Below are 11,103 nucleotides of genomic sequence, written 5' to 3'. Positions count from 1 at the left end.
TTGTCGAAATTCTGCCGCTTTTCATGTGCGTTAAAGACGAGTCCAATCTATCTCTTGAAATCTGTTTCTTGCAATTCTGTCTTGCATTCAGATCCTCTTCTTTGCCTTACCTCAACATATTTTTGGACGTTAGTTTTCATTTATAACTCTGCAGGTTTGTGAATTGCAGTGACCCTGAGCTCCATTGTTTAAGTTGCTCTTTTGTGAGCTGGCCTCAAACCCGCAGGATTGCTTCAGGCCCTATTTTGGCTCCGGCGAGGCAGGCTGAGCCTTTCTTTAATTCTTATTCTTAATGGGAAATTAGAGTGATATGTGCCCGTCCAAACCCCTACAACTCTTCTCTCATTGGTTCCCCCTCTTCCCGTTCATCCTCCTCATAATTTGCAAAATGTGTGAAACAGAAGTTTAAATGTGCTGATTCTCCAAGTGGGGAGATTCTAAGTAGCGTGGCTGGAATGGTGAACAGGAGCACCAGGAGAGGATAAATGAGGTGCATTTTAGACACATCTCCCGATCACATGGTGTACAGTCCTCTGGGTTTTCCATGCATGTTTTAGCTGTAGGAAGATCCCTTGAACCTGCAGATTTGGGACCCATTGAATGGGTACCAGGTAGTATTACTTTAAAGGGTGTGCATTTCCTCACCCAACCTCACATTTCTCTTAGCGCAAACAGTTTCCAGCCTTATGTCTCATCCTGCTGTGGGTCTAGATGTGTTCAATCCATGTTGCATCACCGTCCCTGAGGAAAAGTTGTAAGAGGTTTTCTCTGTCTCTCTGTCGTTTATTTTTTTCAATTTATTACTATATTGGTTACAGCTGATTTTCAAAGCTCTGTTTCTTGCTGCTGTACATCCACTTGATTCACGTACAGAGAGACATCAATAAATTCTTTTTCAGATTCTTACCAGTCGTATATATTCTTTTCCGGTGACTTGAGTGTGCTGAGTGCAGTTCTTTTAGCTACCGTGTAGGCCTTGTTGATTATCAGTTTGGTATTTGGAATGGTATCTTTGCTAATTTCAACCTCCTGGATGATGCCTCACCCCTCCCCACCTTTCCCGTTTAGCAGCCTTATGCGTGTTTTCTACATATTTGACTATGTTTTTGTTTTGTAATTTATTTCATGTGTAGCCATTTTGGATTCCACCTTTAAGTGATATCTTATGATATGTGTCTTTTTCTTTTTGAATTCTGTCACTTAGAATGATCATACGTAACTCCTCCGGAGTCGTTACAACTGGCCATATTTCATTGATTTCCAGGCTGAATAATATTCCACTCTACCTAAGTACCACATCTCTATCCATTTTTTCCCTCCAGAGACATTTAAGTTATATCCTAGTCGAGGATCTTTTAAACAGAGAGGGGGTAAACATTGGGGTGCCTGTGTCCTCTCGATTTTTGTTTTTCCCAAGATATACGCCCATGAGTGCAAGTGCCCTATGCTCTGTAGCTCATTTTTTAGATGCTTTAGTAAACACAATACACTTCTCCAGAATGGCCGTTGGCAATATACATTTCCACTATAAGTCTCACAGGGCTCCCTCTTCTCGTTGCCCTGTCCTGCGTTTCTGTTGTTTATGCTTTATGAGGATGGCTCTTCTGACTGATGCGAAGTGATATCTTTTGTAGTATTGACTTCCAGTGCCCACCTGTTTGGTTGGCTAAAAAAGTGTATGCCCTTTTCTTGAATATATACAGAAAAGAACGCATACACCCTTTTTGGCCAACTGCAATGTTGGCAATGTTGGCAATGTTCAGCTCCTTTTCTTGTGCTTAATGGCGAGTCCTTTCTACCTCCTCAAATCCCTTTCCTGCCATTCTCCCTTGCTTACAAGTCCTTTTCTCTGACTTTCCTCAAGACATTTTTCAGTGATGGATATTTTCAACTCTGCAGTTTTGTGAATTTTACTGCCCCTGAGTTCCATTGTTCAACTCGTGTTTATGGGAACTGGCCACAAAGCAGCGGGATTTCCTCAAGCCCTATACTGTTTCCATGGGCAACCCTAGCCTTTGGTCAATTCGTCTTCCTGATTGGAAATTAGAGTGACATGTGCCTGTCTGAACACCTAGGACTTGTCTCTCATTGTTCCTCATCCTTCCACTTCATCCTCTGGACAAATTCCAAACTGTACGCAACAGGATGTTGACAGTGCTGACATCTCCAAGTGGGGAGACTGTTAGTAAAGACGCTGGAGGGGTGAACCCGAGCACCAGGAGATGAGGAGATGAGATGCCTTTTCCAAACTCTTCCCGATCAGACGGTATACCATCCTCTGGGTGTGACAGACATGTTTTAGCAGTAGGAAGAGTCCCATTCATGTAAGGAGAACACCAGGGCTTTTTCAAAATCAGTGTCTCCCCGAAACCCAAACTGGGGAATTTTTTAAGCTACAGCTACACATATGTTCATTAAGGGCCTTGGGAAGTAGGCAGAGTCCAAACTTTAGATGATTGAAGTCTTCAGGGTCAGAAGCACTCACCACCAGCTTCCCTTAGGCTACACTTTAACTGTCATTGATAGATGATGTCAATAAAAATATCTATTCTTTTTCAGATTATTTCCCCTTATAGGTTATTGCAAAATGTTGAGTGTAGTTCCCTGTGCTATACAGTAGTTCCTTGTTGATGATCTATTTTATACATAGCAGTGTGTATGTGTTCATTCCAAACTGTTAATTTATCCCTCCTCCCACCTTTCCCCTTTGGTAATAATAAATTATAAGATTTTATACTTCTCAGAAATGGGGGAGCTGAAAGAGAGGTATCATTTTCAATGGAAAAGCATTTAAAACAAGATTGAAGGTTTAACCAAGATTATTAGCTGTACATCCTTGGAAAGAAATCACTTCGTTTCTCTAATATTGACCTGACAAATAAGACAAACCTTTTCACTGAACTTGCTTATAAAAAGTGATGGAAATATCAAATGGAAGTGTTAAAAACATCTTATTTTACCCGAGCCTTATACACTGTTCTATGTTAACTACAGTTTGGCTCACACATCTGTTCATTGAGGTTACAATAGTCTCAATTTCTGTTACTGATCCTCCAGAGTGGACCCCAACAAGTGTCCCCCTGCCCAGTGTCATTGGGGCCAACAGATCGAGACTGAGTTTGGTTCACAAGCAAAGGAAACTTTATATTTTGATCAGAGAATGGAGAGGTGAGAGCATGCACTACCCCGTGGGCTGTGGGCTGGGCTGCTGTGTAGAGATCCTGTCAGAGTCAGTGGGAGGGAGGGAGGCGGCGGAGCTCTCGAGGGCCGGGTTGGCTGTAGCTCAGGCTCTATATCGTGGAGTCTGCACTGGGCCCCAGGAGCTGAGGTGTCGACCCAGCCATTCTGCACTAGGAAATCTGGTCTGAAGTGCCGGGTGTGGAACCTCTGCATGTGGGACCCTAGGAGCACGTGAAATTAGACAAAGCACAAAGGATAAAAAAGGTTAGACTTGACTTTATTGCCCAGATTCTATTTTTATCTCCCAGGGATTTTTAATGGGCTTTGCTGGGGACAAACCCCTCCTCTGCCTTTTGTCCCGTTCCTCATTCTTGGAGTGCTGAGGGTGCAGACCCTTCTTCTGTAACTGCTGAGTGCTGAGTTGGGAGCCCTCATACCCTGGGGCGAGGGTCAGAGCTTCTCCCCAGCAGCCTCCCGGTGACGTTGATTGTTCCCAGGACCCCTGCCTCCCTGCTCGTCCACCTGAGCACCAGCATTGGAAGTGTTATAGATTCTAATGACCTTTAAGGGTCCAGGAAAGAGATGTGCAGAGACGCTGTGGGGGCCGGTTTCACCCCGCCCCACATTTGTTCGGCCACCTTAGGCTGACCGTCTCTGCCAGCCTAGATGCTCTGACCAGTAGTCTGCGCTTTCTTCAATTAGGCCCCTGAATTAACGTACAAACAGCACCAGGTGTCAGAGCCCTGCCCGCTCAACTCCCAGACAGTCCAGGGTCAGTGGTGACCAAGGACCATGATGGCTACTGAGTCAACAGCCTTTTGAAGTAAACAGGAGTCCAGCCGGTCTTATTGGCCACCATCATCACGGTGTCTGTAGGCTTTTCTATGGTGACAGTGTGGTATACTGTTCCCCCGCCAAGATTATTAGCTCCCCTCTGGGTGCAGTAAGTCCTGCAAGCAGTAGTCTACTCTTTTGGGACACACTCTTGTTGTTTTATGAGAGAAACTCCAGGTCAAGTGATGTTCACACGAGTCGTCATGGTGCCCTGTTGCCCCCGGTTATCTCTCTGGATGTTGGAGTTGGAGGGCCTCCTCACTCGAGGTCGGTGTGCCCACGGAGCGAACCCTGCAACTTCAGGGCATGGTTGGTGGTTAGGATCACCACGTGGGGTCCTTTTCCCTTAGGAGGGAGGTGGCCTTTTGGGCTGCTGATTTCCAGGTTTTTAGATACCGCCAGTATCTTGGCCAGATGTGGCAGTGGGCCAAGCCCCTTAGTGACCGTAGTTTATCCTACCTGGATGGCATTCTTGCATTGTTCCATTTCAAGTGGTCCCAGTTTTTGCACTAATTCTCCAATGGCGATTCACCTTTCACCGGGATTGTAAAGATCAAAGGGTTTAGCTAAATTAGGGAGTTCCAGGGCAAGGGTCTGAATTGACTGCTCTTTCCATTCTTGAAAGGCCACTTCTGGATTCTATTCAAAAGGATCATCATCTTTTCCTTTCAGTGTTTCATATAGAGGCCCAGCTAGTAGACTGTAGTTAGGGATCCAGAAGCAGCAAACCCTGGCCTCCCCAGGAACCCCTAAGCTGTCTTCTAGTTTTAGAAAGGGGTAAGGCTGAAAATGGTTTCTTCCCTTTCCTGGGATGGGCTTCTCTGACCTTCTGTGAGAATGAAGCCCAGGCAGGTCACCGCAGTCTGTGATATTTGAGCTTTTTCTTGGACAACTTCTATCCTTTATTGGCTTGGTAGTTCAGAGGCCTCCTTAGTAGGGCTGGTGATCAGAATGTCGTCTGCATATTGAAGGAGGGTTTCCTTTTCCAGAGGTAGAACTTTTAGGTCTTTAGCTAAGCTTTCCCCAAAGATGGTGTGGGAATTTTTGCACCCTTGGGGCCAGACGGCCCGGAAGTATTGTTTTAGTTGTATGTTGAGTCCTGCCACTCACAAGCCAAAATTTCTTGTGACTCTGGGACTAATGGAATACAAAAGAAGGCATCATTGAAGACTAATACAGAATACCATGTCCTGGTGGTTGGTAGAATGACCAGCAGGGTGTAGGAATTAGGAGCAACTGGAGGTATATCCTCGGTGGCTTCACTGACTGTCCTGACATCCTTTACCAGGTCCCCAGCAGCCCATGGGGCTCTCGTGGTCAGACCAATCCCAGAATATGGAGCTCACCTGGGCAGGTACCCCACCCCCACCCCAGCCCACGGGGCTCTCGTGGTCAGGCCCCTCCCAGGATACAGAGCTACCCTTGCAGGTACCGTGGCAGGGCTGGGCACACAGGAACCGTGCACATAGCCCTCATTGCAGAGCACCCCCAGCTCACCTGTCGCTCAGAGCTGACACAGAGCACCTCAGAGCAGGACTTGAACTAACAAACAGCAGCTGCGACAGGTCTGTGACCCTGGGCATCACTCCGTGAGGCCTCCCTCCACCTGGTCTTCCAGAGACTTCCACTGCACCCGGGGCACCAGGCCTCTGTCTCCAACCACCACCCACCCCTCCTCTGCCTGACTCCTGGGTTCCTCTCATTAGGAGAGGGTTTTCTTGAAGTTGTCTCCCACTCATGGGCCAGATAAAATGATTAGAAAACAAGCCAAAGCTGCAGCCCCTTGTCTATCCTGACTCTCAGGAGCCCACACCTGTTCCTTGGACCTGGCCGGTTCAGCAAGTTCCATTTTCTGCAACTGTGAGCCCCTGAGGGGTGATGATTGGCTGACCTGGGCAGCCTTACCGTGCCGGCCAGCCCTCCCCAGGTGTGCCTGGGTTGAGATCAATATAAATACCACTCCAGGCAGCAAGAGCCCCTGCAGCCGTGCCTGACGCCATTTTCTCTGCCCTGTCAGCAGTCTCGGGGCTGGGCTGGTGGGAGGGAGTGAGAGGCCACGGCTTTGTGGGTGGCCCAGTGTGAGTGGGGCTCTGCTGGACTTTCTGCAGCAGTTGCCAGGCTGCCACCTGCTAAAGAAGAGGATGTGTCACCCATACCTGCTGCTGGAATTTCTCCCTGGGCAGAGGTGAGGAAGGAAAAAAGCAGTGGGGGCAGGGACAGGACGGGTATCTCAGGCAGGGAAATGGAAATCTTCCAGAAGAGCACCCAGGGCCAGGACCATCCTGGCTGGCCTGCAGGCACCAAGTCGGCCGGCATGCTGTCACTCGTGTGGCTCTATGGCCCTTCCTCTAGGCTTTCAAGTCCTTGTATATATTCAGGTGTTTTACCTGGGACGGGTGGGAATAGTTCAGCAGCAACTGGCCTGGGGCTCAGCTCACGTTTACTCACAGATGCCTCGGCACGGTGCCCCAGCTTTGCAATGAGGACGCTTGTTGCGTGGGGGCTGCTGGCTGAATGGGAGACGATTCCCCACCACTGACCAACTTCAGAATTGTTTACAACTGGAGCAAGTGCCCTGATACGGTTTTCCTCTGTGGAACTGGTGGGTTCTGTGTTTTTTTTCTCTTTTTCGTTTTTGGTTCAAGGTAGATTTTATTCCTCTTTTTTGTATTTACAGATATAAGCATGGAAATAATTTATTCATATAAATACATGTATGTGCAGGGAATAATTGTTTTTTCTGTTTTATTTTTTAAATTTTACTTCTTTTTAATTTTGAATTTTATTTTATATTTTTATACAGCAGGTTCTTATTGGTTATCTATTTTATACATATAAATGTATACATGCCAATCCCAGTCTCTCAACTCCTCCCACCACCACCCCCCCAACAGCTTTCCCCCCTTGTTGTCCATACGTTTGTTGTCTACATCTGTTGCTCTATTTATGCCTTGCAAAATGGTTAATCTGTACAGTTTTTCTAGGTTCCACATATATGCATGAATATACAAGATTTGTTTTTCTCCTTCTGACTTACTTCACTCTGTATGACAGTCTCTAGATCCATCGACGTCTCTACAAATGACCCAATTTCATTCCTTTTCATGGCTTAGTAATATTCCATTTTATATATGTACCACAGCTTTATGCATTCGTCTGTCTGTGGGCATTTAGGTTGCTTCCATTACCTCGATATTGTAAATAGTGATGCAATGAACATTGCGGTGAATGACTCTTTTTGATTTATGGTTTTGTCTGGGTATATGTCCAGTACTGGGATTGCTGTATCATATGGTAATTCTATTGTTAGTTTCTTAAGAAATTCCATATTGTTCTCCATAATGACTGTATCAATTTATATTCCCAACAATAGTGGAAGAGGGTTCCTTTTCTCCACACCCTTTCCAGCATTTTTTGTTTGTAGATTTTCAATGATGCCTATTCTACCAGGTGTGAGGTGATACCTCATTGTTGAATCCATTTCGTTGAGCAAGGGGTAGCTCTTGTCTATTACATATTTGGCTTATGGAACGGTATCTGTGCTCATTTCAAACTCTGCTTTTATGCAGCACCCCAACTCACCTTCCCCCTTAAGCAGGCATAAGTTGGTTTTCTAAACTTGAGACCCTGTTCTGTTTTGTAATTCAGTTCATGTGTAGCCAAGTTCACATTCCGTGTATTAGTGATACCTTATGATGTTTCTTTTTCTGTGTGACTTATTTCACTTAGAATCATCGTGCCTCAATCCACTCATTATGCTGGTACGGGCCTGGTGACATAGATTTCATTGCTGAGTGGTATTCTGTTGTACAGAAGTACCGCAACTTCTTTATCCATTATTTGCTCTCTGGGATATTTAACTTGTGCCGTAGAAGAGATTCCTGTAAAAAGAGCCGTCCCAAATTTTGGGGTTGCTGTGTCTTTTTGATATTAATTTCCCTAAGCTATAGGACCATAAGTGGAAGTGCCCTAGGCTCTGTTGCTTTGTTTTTTAGATGTTTCAGGAAACACCATACACTTCTCCCGAGTGTCTGTTGGCAATTTACATCCCGCCCATCAGCATAACAAGGCTCCCAGTTCTCCATGGCCTGTCCTGCCTTTCTGGATTTTACACTTTTTTCAGATGGCCCTTTTGACCGGGGGGAAGTGAGACTTCATTGTAGTGCAGATTTCCTTTGCAAGCTTGCTTGGTTGGCCAAAAAGGGCGTATGCGTTTTTTCCTGAATATATTCAGGAAAAAACGCATACGCCCTTTTTGGCCAAGTGCATCATTGTGGACGTTCTGCCTCTTTTCCTATGCTTTCAATGCAATTCCAGTCTACCTCCTGAAATCGGTTTCCTGCAATTCTGCCCCACTTTCAAGTCCTCTTGGCAGCCTTACTTCAGTCTATTTTTGGACGATAGCTGTCATTTATAACTCTGCAGGTTTGTGAATTACAGTGCCCCTGAGCTCCTTTCTTCGACTCGCTTTCTTTTGAGCTGGCCGCAACACCGCAGGATGGCTTCAGGCCCTAATCTGGTTCCGGCATGGCACACTGAGCCTTTGGATATTTCCACTTCCTGGTGGGAAATGAGAGTTAAATTTGCCCGTCCAGACACCTCCAGCTAGCCTCTCATTGGTTCTCGCTATTCCTGTTCATCTTCCGCAGAAATTGCAAACTGGGCCAAACAGGAGGTTAAAGGCGCTGACTCTCCAAGTGGGGAGAGTGTTAGTTATGCATCTGGAATGTTGCACCCGAGTACCAGGGGAGGAAAACTGAGACATATTTGAACACGTCTCCCGTTCACATGGTTGATCATACTTGAGATCCACATGCATGTTTTAGCTGAAGGAAGAATACCTTAAACCTGGAGAGTTGAGACCCGTGTAATGGGTACCATGCAATATGACTTCAAAGGGTCTTCATTTGCTCACCGAACCTCTCCAATCCTATCACTGCTGCTTTTATGCCCCTGTACACATGCTTGATTCTCTTTTGGAGACATAGCAATCCATAGGTTTTACGATACTTACTAGTCAGGTACATTCTTACGCGTTTAATATGCGGTGTTGAGTCCATTTCGTTGAGCAAGGAGTAGCTCTTGTCTATTCCATATTTGACTTAAGTAACTTTATCTGTGCTCATTTCAATCTCTGGTTTTATGCAGCACCCCAACTCACCTTTACCCTTAAGCAAGCATAAGATGGTTTTCTAAATTTGAGACCCTGTTCTGTTCTGTAATTCAGTTCCTGTGTAGCCAAGTTTACATTCCGTGTATTACTGATATCTTATGATGTTTCTTTTTCTGTGTGACTTATTTCAGTTAGAATCATCATACCTGAACCCACTCATTGTGCTGCTAAGGGCCTGATGACATAGATTTCATTGCTGAGTGATATTGCTTTGTAAGTAAATACCACAACTTCTTTATCCATTTTTCACTTTCTGCGATGTTGAACTTGTACTCTGAACGAGGTTCTTATAAACAGAGGCGTCCCAAACTTTGGGGTGGCTGTGTCTTTTTGATTTTAATTTCCCTAAGCTATAGGACCATAAGTGGCAGTGCCCTAGGCTCTGTTGCTTTGTTTTTTAGATGTTTCAGGAAACACCATACACTTCTCCAGAGTGGCTGTTGGCAATTTAGATCCCGCCCATCAGCATAACAAGGCTCCCAGTTCTCCATGGCCTGTCCTGCCTTTCTGGATTTTACACATTTTTCAGATGGCCCTTTTGACCCAGGGGAAGTGAGACTTCATTGTAGTGCAGATTTCCTTTGCAAGCTTGCTTGGTTGGCCAAAAAGGGCGTATGCGTTTTTTCCTGAATATATTCAGGAAAAAACGCATACGCCCTTTTTGGCCAAGTGCATCATTGTGGACGTTCTGCCTCTTTTCCTATGCTTTCAATGCAATTTCAGTCTACCTCCTGAAATCGTTTTCCTGCAATTCTGCCCCGCTTTCAAGTCCTCTTGGCAGCCTTACTTCAGTCTATTTTTGGGCGATAGCTGTCATTTATAACTCTGCAGGTTTGTGAATTACAGTGCCCCTGAGCTCCTTTCTTCAACTCGCTTTCTTGTGAGCTGGCCGCAACACCGCAGGATGGCTTCAGGCCCTAATCTGGTTCCGGCACGGTACGCTGAGCCTTTGGTTAATTCCTCTTCCTGGTGGGAAATGAGAGTTAAATTTGCCCGTCCAGACACCTCCTGCTAGCCTCTCATTGGTTCTCGCTATTCCTGTTCATCTTTCGCAGAAATTGCAAACTGGGCCAAACAGGAGGTTAAAGGGACTGACTCTCCAAGACGGGAGTGTGTTAGTAAAGCGTCTGGAATGTTGCACCCGAGTACCAGGGGAGGAAAACTGAGACATATTTGAACACGTCTCCCGTTCACATGGTTGATCATACTCTGGGTTCCACATGCATGTTTTAGCTGAAGGAAGAATACCTTAAACCTGGAGAGTTAAGACCCGTGGAAAGGGTACCATGCAATATGACTTCAAAGGGTCTTCATTTGCACATGAACCTCTCCAATCCTATCACTGCTGTGTTTATGCCCCTGTACACATGCTTGATTATCTTTCGGAGACATAGCAATCCATAGGTTTTAAGATACTTACTAGTCAGGTATATTCTTAGGCGTTTAATATGGGGTGTTGAGTCCATTTCGTTGAGCAAGGAGTAGCTCTTGTCTATTCCATATTTGGCTTAAGGAACTTTATCTGTGCTCATTTCAATCTCTGGTTTTATGCAGCACCCCAACTCACCTTTCCCCTTAAGCAAGCATAAGTTGGTTTTCTAAATTTGAGACCCTGTTCTGTTCTGTAATTCAGTTCCTGTGTAGCCAAGTTTACATTCCGTGTATTACTGATATCTTATGATGTTTCTTTTTCTGTGTGACTTATTTCAGTTAGAATCATCATAACTGAATCCACTCATTGTGATGCTAAGGGCCTGATGACACAGATTTCATTGCTGAGTGATATTGCTTTGTAAGTAAATACCACAACTTCTTTATCCATTTTTCACTTTCTGCGATGTTGAACTTGTACTGTAAACGAGGTTCTTGTAAACAGAGCCGTTCCAAACTTTGGGGTGGCTGTGTCTTTTTGATTT

The sequence above is a fragment of the Stenella coeruleoalba genome, assembly GCF_951394435.1.
Source record: "Stenella coeruleoalba genome assembly, contig: scaffold_33, whole genome shotgun sequence".
Classification (NCBI taxonomy): Eukaryota; Metazoa; Chordata; class Mammalia; order Artiodactyla; family Delphinidae; genus Stenella; species Stenella coeruleoalba.
This window is presented reverse-complemented; position numbering follows the sequence as displayed.